The sequence below is a fragment of the Cyanistes caeruleus genome, chromosome 6 (genome assembly GCF_971803275.1).
Source record: "Cyanistes caeruleus chromosome 6, bCyaCae1.hap1.1, whole genome shotgun sequence".
NCBI lineage: Eukaryota > Metazoa > Chordata > Aves > Passeriformes > Paridae > Cyanistes > Cyanistes caeruleus.
In genome coordinates this window covers 41,071,385-41,083,907 of record NC_141706.1, presented here as the reverse complement: position 1 = coordinate 41,083,907, position 12,523 = coordinate 41,071,385, and the positions used below count along the sequence as shown (strand labels likewise).

Below are 12,523 nucleotides of genomic sequence, written 5' to 3'. Positions count from 1 at the left end.
AACCTTTCCCACCGGCCGCCCAATCAGGGCCGGCGGCGTGCCCGCGCGTCTGCCCGCCCGCCGGCCAATGGCGGCGCGCCGCCCCGCCCCGCCCCGCCCCGCGCGCCCCGCCCCCGCCGCCGCCGCGGCTCCCGCGGCGCACTGATACCGGCGCAGGGGCGCATCACCGCGCGGTGCGCGCGCCCCCCGCCCCGTGCCCCCCCCTCCCGGCCTCCGCCGCCAGCACAAATCCCCCCCGCGCCGATCAACTCGCGCCCGTCCCGCCGCGGCGGGCCCGGCCCGGCCGCCCGCTCCCCTAGTTCCTCCGGCGGACTCAAGTTGCCACGAGCCGCTTTGCCCCTTCCTCTGGCGACGAAGGAGGCGGGGTGGGAGGCCGGGTGGGTGAAGCGGCCGCGGCACACCGGTGGTGGCGGAGGTACTACTTTGCGGATCCCGCCGAAGTCGCTCGGCGAGTTTATTTTCCCAGGCCCGGTTGTTTCTGTTTGTTATTTTACCGGGGGAGAAAACAATACAACCCGGACGGGACGCAGGCGGCGGCACGGACGCGGGCCGCGGCAGCGCTGCCCGCGGCCTGCCGGGGGAAGACGGGGTCTGCTCCGGCCCGCTCGGGCCGTGCCCGCCGCTCTCCGGACTGTGAGTCGGGAGGCTCGGGAACGAGCGGCCCATCTCCTCCCCTGCTCTCGGCCCGTGTCACCGGCGGCCGGAGCCGGGCTTGGCGCTCCCTGCCCGCCGCCGCCCTCTCAGCCCCGCGCCGCTCCCGCTCGGACGCCGCTTCCCTTGCGCGGCCGCCAGAGCCACGCGGGAGGCGTCGGGCTCCGTCCGCCTCCTTCGCTCTGCCGGCCTGACCGAGGCGGCCGAGCGCAGGCCGCGCCGGGCGTACAAAATAAACGTTGGCATTGGTAGCCCATGAATCGACACTGCGCTTTCCTGCCGGCCCGGCCCGTGGGCCTGGCCACGGGGTCTGAGTTCCGCGGGGTTGAGTTTTGCTGGGAGAAGGGGTAAGGGCGGGCGGCAGCGGGCCGGCTGCTCCAGGGGCAGGGAAAGGGTCTGGCACCGCCGCTTTCCACAAGCAGACTCGGTGATACAGGCTCGGGCTCACGGCTGCGCTTTGCCGGGACCAAAGGGCTGGCTATTAATCGTCCGCAGCATATCGGTTTGTACTGTCAGCACGGGAACAAAAAAATCAAGCGGAAAACAAAATGAAATACATCGCACAGCGGTCTTACTCGGAAAGGAGAAATGTAATGGACAGAGAGCGTGCTGATCGCGTTCAGACCAAAGCTGTGGCAAACGTCTAGCACCGCGTTAAGCTGCTTCACGTTTGTGCTGGAGGAAAAGATGCTCCGTAGAAACAATACGTGCAGCTCAACCCCAGCTAAAACAATTTATTCCAAGGAAATTCAGAAATTCAGGTTAGAGCGCAATGCAATGAATGTGGTTCTGTGCGGACGTGCGTTTTATATATGTGTTTGTGTATGTGTGTGTACGAGGGAGGGAGGAAAAGCGAGTGTGAGAAAGAGAGAGTAAATAACGAGGACAAGTAAAATGGACCGGTAATAAACAATTGCAATTGGGGATGGCATGAACTCTGTGCATTGGATTAACCTCGAATGACCTTACCACAATTGTATTTATTTAACCAATTTCATAACAGGTTGCTACTGACACACACACACACAAGTTAATGATCAACAACCACTCTTTTTTCCATTGTTTGTTGTTTGGTTTTGGATTTTTTTTTTTTTCAGAAATTCAGGGTTTTTGTTTACTTTTTTTTTTTAATCATGACAATTTATAATGACTTCGTTCCTCAACACTGAAGTCAATGTATGGGATTTCTCTTGAAGAAGAGTGCAATGCAGAAGATACTATATGACTCCACCATGGCAAGGGGTAAGAGGAAAGGTAAGCTTCCTGCATATTATTATGATTATGATCATCATTAACTAATATGTGTCATTATGGTGCACTAGGATCCCATTAGGGTGGCTGGGCCCAGTGCGTTTTCCTACTCGGTCTAGCATGTAATGATTCGGTGTAACCAGATTCTTGAGAAAGGACAGGTTACGTAAACATTTACTGATGTGGAGTAACTATACTATTTGTACTCTGATATGCAGGAAGGAAAGTGTTGATTAACACAGAAGAAAAAAAAGCGAAATTAGCTGATTGCATGCTCATAAGTGCAAGCTGTCATTGAACTGCTTTTAAAATAGACACAGCTGGGTGTTTGTGTTGAAAAATTTCTTGTGTTTTTGCTAATACTGAAATAAGCATGATTTTGTATACCAAACATTTTCAGATCATTAAAATTTGTAATCTGTGCTGGTTTTAAACACAAAGAAAAGAAACAGATTCATTTCGTTGTAAAATTTGCTGATATTATATTAACTCAATCAGGTCTGTACAAATGGTGTATTGTGCCTTATCAAATCTCTTTGATCCATTTAATACACAAAGTGCCAAACGTGTGTATTGTTTGTTAACATTGAACGTTTTATTCAAATCCCAGCTCTGTAGCGAACTGGAGGAGTTCTTGTTTAATGTAACACTGACATTGCCTGTTGAAATTTTAATGCCTTGAGGTGTTTCTTAGGTCAAAGCTGAGTTTACTTTGTGTTGTGATCAGGGATGAAAATGTAGCGGGGAAGAAAATAGAAGTTTTATCTTTTTTGCATTTCTGGGCAAAAGGCTAACATCGCAAGAAGCACACTTTAAAAACATTTGATGATGTAGATTTAACATTCGGTCATTTATCATGGGTGCGGAATAAAACTCTGTGCACAAACTTAGGATTTATATTTTTCTTTTAATGCCATGGGTATACAGTTCTACCAAAAAAGGAAATGTTTTGTCCAATATGTAGTACATATCTTTCTAAGTCCATGAAGATTAATTCATTGTTTACAGGAGAGAAAAGGATATGTAAGAGAAGCCACGTCAATTATAATTTCTGCTGGACTTTAACTTTCGAATATTTTTTTAAATTATTTTTTTATTTTTTTATTCTTTTGGGGTTTTTCCCCCCTCTCCTTCGGCAGAAAACGCACTGTTTATAAAACTAGAGATATTTGCTTTGGAAATGCGGGGGTCTTGCTCTAATGCCAGTCCCTTCCTGTGCTCTGCCCCGAACACGACTCCACTTCAGTGGTACCTTTGTGCGTCGGGGCAGTGCAGGTTTTTGACCGCTCAACTTTAGCTAAACCCGAATTCCCTTAAGGAAGTCCCTCATGGCAGCATTTTCTAACAGGGAAGATTTTGTGGAGTGTTTGGAACAGAAGCTTACGTGTGGAACAGAGGCACGCAGCCCCCAGCCGTGTGAAATACGGGTGGGTGTGCAGAGGGGAGCCGGCTCTCTGCAGAGTGTGAATGATGCCTCACCTGCACGCTCATCGACGCTGCGGATCCACCGAACCGAGCGGCGGGGATGGACTGAGAATATCCAGCTCCGGGGTCAGGATGGGGCTGAATAGCTGAGCTGAAACGTCCTGGCTGAAGTGCCATTCAACAGCGGTCTCCGTGCAGCTCTTGGGTATAACTCGTAGGGATAGTGTTTCAACCACATACTTTTCTCCCCCCGCCCTCCCCCCGCCTTTTTTTTTTTTTTTTTTCTTTTTTTTTTTTTTAAAAAATTTTTTATTTTGTTTTTAAATTAAAGGCCAAAGGAGAAAAGACCCTCTCCAGTGTACACTTAATGCATATAGCGTACTTCCCTTGCACCATCCCCCGCCCCAGCTTCAGCCTTCAGTCCCCCTTCACACGGGTATAGTGGCTCTGTACTCTCGGGCTCTTTCAAGGCGGTTAAGCTGCTAAAATGTACTGACAGCTTAAGAAATGAATGAGGTTTTTTTTTTTCAGCCCTGAAGAAAGGGTATTTAATAACCACGCTTCGATGGCATCATGCGTCCACGAAACGAGTCGGGACACTTTGGTTTAACGATCAGTAATATCACATTCGGGACAGTAAATGCCTCCATGTACGCTTATATAATTCTATTCCCCCTTGACTATAAGCTTGCCTTATTTATTCCAGGTTACCTGGGCAATTAAGGTAAGGACTGCTCAGCAGATACTGATACCCTGCTGCTAAGGCATGGCGAATGGGGACCGAGCAGTGCGCTAACAAAGAGAAAGAGGTAGTCAAACATTTTGAAGAGGGGTGAATGGGACTGAAGGTGGATGGATGGATGAATGGAGGCAAAGAGGGAGAGGAAGAGGCATTCAATGGTCCAGACTTCTCTCCGCATTTGTAGATTTAAGTTTAGGTGTCCGCCTCTAGCCAGCTTCCAGTTAATCCTCAACAGCTTCTAGTGATTAGAAGTTAGTCTATTTAGCATGCTATATCCTTCTTCCATGGGTTTTAGTTACAAGTTATACGATTAGGATTGCGAGAACAGTAGTGAACTAAACTTCCCAGTAAGAGGTCTTCACACCAGGGAAGTGTTACTTTGCTGCAGCAGCCCTGCCTCGTCAGTCATTAGGAAGCTGCAGGTTGTCAGAGGCTTCTCTTGCGCGCACACAAGCGCAGACACACACGCACACACACACAAAACCACAGCACTAAAACTAAATTAAGAAGCCGATGATTAAGACAAGCGTCTACGAGGCCTGTCATTTCAGCATCCTTCCATCATAACATTGTGGCACCGAGAAATTTGCTTGAAAACCCTGGAAAAAAATGTCTATGGGAGAGCCTCGTGTTTGAGGCTGTTAATATCAAATATAGACTGGGAACTGCCTCGGATGCAAGACAGTATTCCGCCGAGGAAAGGAACACTGCAGAGACCTCGGTGCTATCCGCGCACTCCCGAAACTCTGGTAAGTATCTCTCCCTTCTATTGCAGCAGGTACGCACTGTGTAACTGGAACTGGACCGGGTTTGAAATCCGCAGCTATGTTCCTTTCGGGGAACTCCTCCTAAAGATAAATCTGTAATGAAAGGTCCTTACAGGATGACTAATGGTTATTGGCACTCGGTGAACCTTTAGGGAAAGAGCACATATTGTGCCGAAGACCTTGCAAGCACACTTTAAATACAAACCTTTTAAGTTTCACTCCCATGCATACACATCCCTGTTGTTTTCGGGCTAGCTGTGTTGTGTCTCCCCCCTTCCTCCCCCCCCCCCCCCATTATTTAAGCTCTCTAGTGTTCCCTCCCCCCACCCCATTCAGAACTAATTGCTCAGTTACTTAAATGTTTCAAAAAGAGCTAAATTTCTCCATCCGATGATCTTTTGAGAAGCTGCACTGTACCATAAGGAACCGCCAGCGGGGCACTGTATGCCTTAGAGGAGCCTGCGCAACTAGGGGAGAGGTAGCGTTAAAACAATGACATTAATAAACTAAGTGCACCGGGTTCCCCTCCTGTTGAACTTTAGGGAGTTTCTTGGGCGGGCAGAGGTTGAACGGAGAACGTCGAAATGGGAAACAATGGCTGTAGGGGCCAGAAAGCTTTGCTGATGTCGTAAGCGTAAAACAAGACAGAATAGTGACAGAAAGAGATCCGAGTAAACATTGGAGTATACATTTCCCACGGCGACTACGCCGAGTGGAGAGGTCTGAATTAAATCGCCTTAATTAAAAGCTGAAGATTTTATTTATTTATTCCTGTAGCTGTAGAATGTCATCCACAGAAAGCCTGTCTAGGGAGTGTAGAGCATCCACTAGATTTATTGTGTTCAGTTGCCAGTGCCAGAATTTTTCAGAACAGAATATTTTTATACTCACTGCCAACTTGAAGACCTGCGGGTTTTTAGATCCTACATATGGCTATTATTTTATATGCCAGTGTGCAGAAAAAAGAGGTTGCACCTGCATAGGCAATTGCTATACCTGCGTTATGAAAGCGGTCCTTAATTCAGAAATCGAGCAAAATTTTAAAATATCCTATAAGAATTATCGACAGAGTTATGCAGACGACGATAATAAAATGCGAGAGAGAAATTAACAAGTTAATAGCCTTGTTCTGTTCTCGAGGTTTAAATACATAATTTTATATTCTCTTGGGTTTACTGTTAAAACATTCTAGGCCGGTGCTTTTGTCGGCGTTGTGATGTTGAAGCAAAGACGTGAAATAAAATACTAGGGGGAAAAAGAAAGACCTGGAGAGAAAAAAAACCCAACAAAACAAACCCCAAGTAGTGCTTGAAGAAGACCTCTAGCTGCTCTTTGACTCCTAAGAAACTGTTGCTGGAATATTTTCACGGTGTTGTTCTAAAGCTCTTTAGCCTCCTATAAACGTAATGTTTGGCAAGTGACACATGGATCTGGTTTTGCAGTTTTTCGGCGACTCGAGAGAAAAGACGCCCTTTCCCCCCTCCTCCACCCGCCCCCCTCTCCCCGACTTCCACCCCCTCCCCAGCAGAAGGACAGATCGGTCTCTCTCTTTCTTCCAGCGCTGTTCCCACTCGGTCGCTCCGCCAAAGGCATCCGGGCGCGGGGGGGCGCGGGTGCCCGGGGTGCCCATCCATCCGCCCGTCCTACCTGGCCGTGCCGCGCCCGCCGCCGCTCCGTCCCGCCGGGCCCTGGCCCCGCACCGCGCCTCCACCGCACCCCTCGGCTCGCCGGGGTCTCGGACTCGGCCGGGTCAGCTGCGGATCCGTGTTTTAGGGCCCACAAAAGCGCATTATCCTCCCCCCGTCCTCCTATCTTCCCCCGCCCCGGGCTCCCCTTGTAACCACAGCAAAACGCCCGGTGTAGAAAGAAAGGCTCAATCGATTGTACACCCCTCTAGGAGAAGTCGTTCGGCAGCCTCGGAGTAAGGATGATGGCTTTCCCCTTGCCGGGGCTCAGGCGTGAGGTGCCGCTTCTCGCTCGCGGCCGCAGCCGCGCCTGGCGGGTGTCGGGATGCTGGGGCTGGCGCTAGCGCCGGTGAGGCTGCTCGGAAAGCGGACCCTGCTCGCTCCTTGGTGTCCTGGCACGAGTAGGGCTCGCAGGATCTGCCTCTTTGTGTAGCTTGTTCTGAACACTTTTTATATCGGGCAGGGTGGTCTCCATGTTTTCTTTCTTTCATTCTTCCTTTCTTTAGCGGAGGGAGGGGGGAGTGATGGCAAGGGGCTTGTTGGATGATTATAACCGCTACCACTTAGAAATAAGTTTCTTGGGGAAGGGCTGATACCGTACCCTTGATATCAGTGGGTGTGTCCATGTATTATTTTAATATGATATGCCTTTTATATAGTGCTTGTTTTCCTCCTCCCTCTCTCCCCGGCCTCCCCCCTCCCCCCCGCTTTGTTTCTGGAATTTGTTTCGCTTTTAAAGCACCAGCACAAACAAACAAACACACAAAAATGACTGGCAACAAGTTAAATCCCATTTGTGTCCCTCCCACCGAGCACGGACCATGCCTCGCTAAAGCCTGGGGCTTGTAGTTTTGCCTCGATAATAATTTGACCGAGAAAATGAAGTGGCTGCAGACAGACTCTCCCGGCATTGACAATGCGGAGAGGAAAAACGTAGAAAGATTTTTCCCGGGATGCATCCCCTTTTGTGTGTTTTCTCCTCTCCGTCTTTCAGATGGGGCACTCGCATAGACGCTCTCACACACTGAGCTTATGTTTCCTAGGAGTTTTTAGAAAGCAGTGTTTATTGTAATCGAGCTATAAACGCCATCAAGTAATGAAATCATGCCGTAGCTACGGAAACTCCAACAAATAAGTAATTTCCATTTGTCTTCTAGCAGAATGTTGTAGAGGATGACATTACATTTATTTTCACATTTATTTCAAAACACGAATGAAAGGGCAAAGGAAAGTCTCTCAAGTCGTTGTACACGTCGGAATTAATTAAACGATACTGGTAGTTATTTTATTATTGTCATTATTACTATTCTGCCTTCCATGGCGACTACAGGTTAATTTCTGTGGCTAGAGTACAGAGGGAATCCGCAAAAGCAACAAGCGTGGTTCTCACCGAAGGTCGGTGTCGTGTCCCGCTAAAGCTTCAGTGAAAGCATCTCACAGTGAGCCACCCGCGCATTCCTGCGCCTTCCCTTAGTTTTTCCTTACACAATAATGGAGAAAACATTCGTGTTTGACTGTTCTTAAAAAATATCTTTTTACGCAATCGCACAGTTTGCAAACGATAGTTCAACTTTATCTGTTGTGGTGGGCACGTGTTTTGTCATATGAAATTAACTTGTGAAAGTCTTTGTATCATTTTTTGATTTGTGTTTGTCGACAACGCAGATCATACCTCTCCGCGTTGATGGTTGATACAATTGCTAAATTAAAGGCATGCTTTCCGCTTTGGAAAACAACAACAAAACTCCAGCCCTCTGAGAGCTCATTCTCAGAGAAACAACCCGAGGAGCAGTAGAATAACTCACCGCAGTATTTTGTATGCTTTTACGGTATCTCCATATACTTCTGCACCGTTCTGCATCTCTGTTGTCTGTTCCTAAAGATAGCCAAGTCACTCCTGGGCTTCTCACCTCTAATCTCCTACCTAAAAGAACATACGGACAGTGTTATTGTGGCTCTAAATTCTTGGAAGAATGTAATTGGCGTGTGTTTTCCCCGTGTCTTTATTCTTCCGTGCTAAATACTAGCACCTGAACTGCTTGTCTTGATGTATTTCTGTGTTTGAGCCCCAAGAAACTCCTCAAATCATTGCAATAAAGTAATCAATCCTTCCTATGCACACTGAAGATTTTTTTCCTTATTGCTTGTTCTGCTTCTCATTTCCAAGGACAGCGCGTTGAGGCAACGTTCTGGCTTAGGCACTTCTCCGGACTTTCAGATTTTTAATCTAAAGCTTTCAGTATGTTGGGACTGAAATCATGATTTTCCACATTTCAAAAGGGACGAGGCTCTATTTATAAATGTTACAGAAGGTTTCGTTACTTCAGGATCAACAAAACAGGAATAGAACTGCAATTTTCAAGAAAATAGGATTTCAAAATATAGAAATAAAAAAGTAGTGGAAATGATGTATAATTCAATCAAATTACAGAAAATTGCTTTAAAATTCAGAACAGTAGCGATCCATTATGTCTCTGTTTTATTAGTGACAAGTACAATTACTCTAAAATAAAGAACAGTGGTGAATATATAATTGGCTGTAATCATGTTAGTGTTTGAATAAAAATGACGGGGACATTTAACACTTTGACAACAAAATGTTCAGAAACAACTTATTTATTCAAACAGTTTTTATTTGCATCCACGTGAAGGAGAAACACACTTTTGCTTACGATAAATCCAGGGGTTTTCACTTTCAATAAAAATATAACTAAAAATATATTAATTATTTTATTATCCAAAGCTTAATAAAGTCTCCTGAGTATGACTGTACTATTATTGATTACTCAGTACCCAAAGGACGCCATCTACAGGAAGAGGTCTCTAGGCTTAACACCATTCTAATCAATGTTGATTAAAAAAAAAATAAATCCGAGTTAATATTCCTCTATAAAACCGGCTCCGATTTTACCCACAACACCGATCACAATATTTGCTTTGTAATTGCTTCTTGTGATTCGATTCGTTATAATTTGACACGATCTAGGAATCTGTTATAGGAGGCCTTTTCTCTGAGATACGGCATTTAAAATAATTCATTGAACTCCCCGAAACAGCAGTTTTTTTCCTTCTAAAGCTACTTTTTTTTTTTTTTTTTTCCTCCTCTCAGGATTGACTTGATCGTCTCTGAAAATGCAGAACAACCCATGAGATCCCTCCTTTCCACCAACCGTGTGGAGGATGCTTGCAGAACAGCCCTGAAAACAAAACAACTTAATTGAAGGCAGTTCAATTTCAGTGCAACAATTGTGTTATGGAACACCTAACATTTCTTAATCTGTAACTAACTTATTTAATTTTGGATAGTTCAATAAATGTCGGCTATGCCAAGCATACTCCTATCCTCTCTTACAATGCATCCTTTACCCCATGTCTTGGTACTTAAAGGTGCCATTTAGCCGTAGCCCAGCAAGGGCTCGGAAATCTATCGAAGTAAGAAGAGTGCCTTTTACTATTTTGACCATACAAACACAAATCCATGGGAATGGCATATGCCCGTGATGCGACTCCAACAGACCAGTACAAACTACAGGCTACAGAAAATACGAAGAGAGCTAGAAGAAACTTTCAGGACTCCTCTGCCAGGCGGCTTTAAAAAAATATTATTTTCGGGTTTAACCCCGAACGAATTCTTCTTCTTTTTTTTTTTTCCCCTCTTAATTTTTTTTTTTTTTTTAATTTATTTCCCCTCCCCACAAGTCTCCAGATTTCTGCTCCTGGTGTGTGTGTGCGTGCTCACAGCGGGACCCCACAGGATGGGAGCGGGTCCCTCCTGCCTTGAGGAGAGCTCGGTCCGACCGAGCCTTCACTGCCGGCTCCCAAGGGTCCCTCCTGCCCAGGCGGGTTTCGCCAGCACTTATAAAATAAAGTAGCTCTGCTTTCTTTCTACTTCAGGCCAGTGATGTGAATGGGCTTTGAAAAATTCGGGAGGGCGGTAGGGGGGTGGTGTATAAACTATACAGCGAAGAGTCAAAAGGCAGAGGTGCGTTGGCACAAAGGCTGAGGAAAATGACCCAGGGTGCAACCTCGATTTTAAGTGTTATTTTGTAAACCGGGGATAAAAGCCTAGAAACTATTGTTATTTGTACTTCCACTGGAATCAGGCTCAAAGTTTATACCGAAGGTTCCCTTCTATCTTTTCACTTCTGGGCATTGACCGTGAACGTTCCAAATCTAGAGACTGTGTCGTATAGCTGTTTTCAGACTTGAGGAGAGCTCAGGAGAGGAGGTTTCCTTCCCTGGGGCAAGCTGCTCCCGCAGGCGCCGCCGGGGCTCGCTGGGTCCCTCCCCCGCCGGGAGCCGAGGCGGGGGCGCCCCTCTGAACCGGGAGGTCTGTCATTTCTCGGGTGCCTCGTACCAAATCGCAGATGTCAGCCTTTCCCTACGTGTTCGGGCTGCAAATGCGGGTACCGCACACAACAGAAATGCTCGGCTTGGGAGCTTTTCCCAGGGCCAGCCGCAGACTTCGTGCTTCGCATGTGCCTCTGGCGGCACCGGATCTCCACCGGAGCGGGGACCCCGGTGGCCTTTACCCATGGGACCGTGTCCCCGGGGAGCCAAGCTCCCGCGGCCCTTTGGCCCCTGCGAGCCGGCCGAAGCACAAACTCCGCACATCTGCACGGGAACGCGCTACCGAGGTTCCGGCTCGAACCTGCTGCGCGTCTTCCTCAGTGACCCTTTTATCCTTGAAACTCCCACCGTAAAGCCCCTCAGCCAGCAGACCGCCCTATCGCCAACTGAGGCAGCCGCGGCCGGGGCCGCAGCAAGCCTTGCCGTCCCTGGCACTCCGAGGTTTCCCCCCGGGGCCGGTCCCCGCGGGGAAGGCGAGGCCCGTGTGCGGTGCGGCCGGGCCGGCCTGTGGGGAGCGGAGCGGAGCGGGGCCCGCGGGCCGGAGCCGCGGCGGCCGCGCTCGGGGGCTGCGGCGGGGAGGGAGCGAGATCCGAACGGCGCCGGCGACATCTAGTGGCCACGGGCCGCCAGAACCCGGCTCCGGGGACAGGCAGAGCTGGGGGACCGGCAGATCCAGGGGACAGGCAGAGCCGGGGACAGGCAGAGCCGGGGACAGGCAGAGCCGGGGACAGGGCCCTGCTCCCGCACCCCCGGCCCGTCCGCGCCAGCCGCGCCGTCAGGCGTCAGCCCCCGCTTTGCTCCCCCTCAAACGCCCTCAAGTTCTCGGTGCAGTGTTGGGACCAGTTCAAAATGGGTCAGTTTTCCAGTTACGTACACGGGACACCGAGAAAAGAATTATAATCAATTTCGTCTCCCTCCTTTCGCCTCCAAAGGAGCTCCGTGAAAAAAAAGCAGACGCGCGGGAGTGGCAGTTCCTGCCACCCTCACCCAGAGAGATGTCCCCGCTGGAAGGCATCGTCCCTGGGCGCACTGCTGGGGCACCTCCCAGACCTGTGAAGAAGAAGAGGGGAGAGAAAAAAAGAAAAAAAAAAAAAAAAAAAGCAATATTGCGGAGACACCGCTGGCGAAAGGAGCCTTCACTATTTAAATCCTAGTGTCAGCTCTCATTAACAGCTCAAGTCATCTTTTCCCCGGGGCAGACCTTGTCTGGTCTATCGACTTAATGGAAAACAAAACACATGTTTGTATTCTATTATTGCAGTCTCGTTCCTTGCCGTACGGGGAGCAGGGACAGGCTTCTCCCGCTTCGCGACGAGCTTCCCGAAGCGACAAAGCTTATCCGCTCGTTCCTCCCTCCTGCCCTTCCAGAAAAAGACAAGGATTCCGACCTCCGTCTCCTGCCCTTCTTCATGAATAGAGACTGCAATGGCAGCCACAAGAAAAGGCTTTCGCTGAAGCCGCTGTGCCTAAAAAGAGCTCAAGAAAAATAGTTACTGGTATGTTCAGTAAAACTTAGCAAAGCACAATAGTCTCTGCGGGAAACTTTGGGGGTTATTTGTACATCAGGTGAAGTTCTGAGCTCGGATCCAGCTGCCAGCAGCACAGCATCTCCCGGGGAGGCCGGCCGTGAGGAGACGGGCACACTAGGCAAT

The 12,523-nt window shown here is 48.7% G+C and overlaps 1 long non-coding RNA gene across 1 annotated transcript; it reads left to right on the top strand.

Annotated features, from left to right (window-relative positions):
• The first annotated feature begins 1,911 nt into the window (after positions 1 to 1,911).
• LOC147652622 (uncharacterized) lies at positions 1,912 to 9,856 on the top strand. The gene is made up of 2 exons (XR_015287930.1): positions 1,912 to 4,818; positions 9,631 to 9,856. It is a non-coding gene; the product is annotated as an uncharacterized LOC147652622 (long non-coding RNA).
• Positions 9,857 to 12,523: the final 2,667 nt, after the last annotated feature.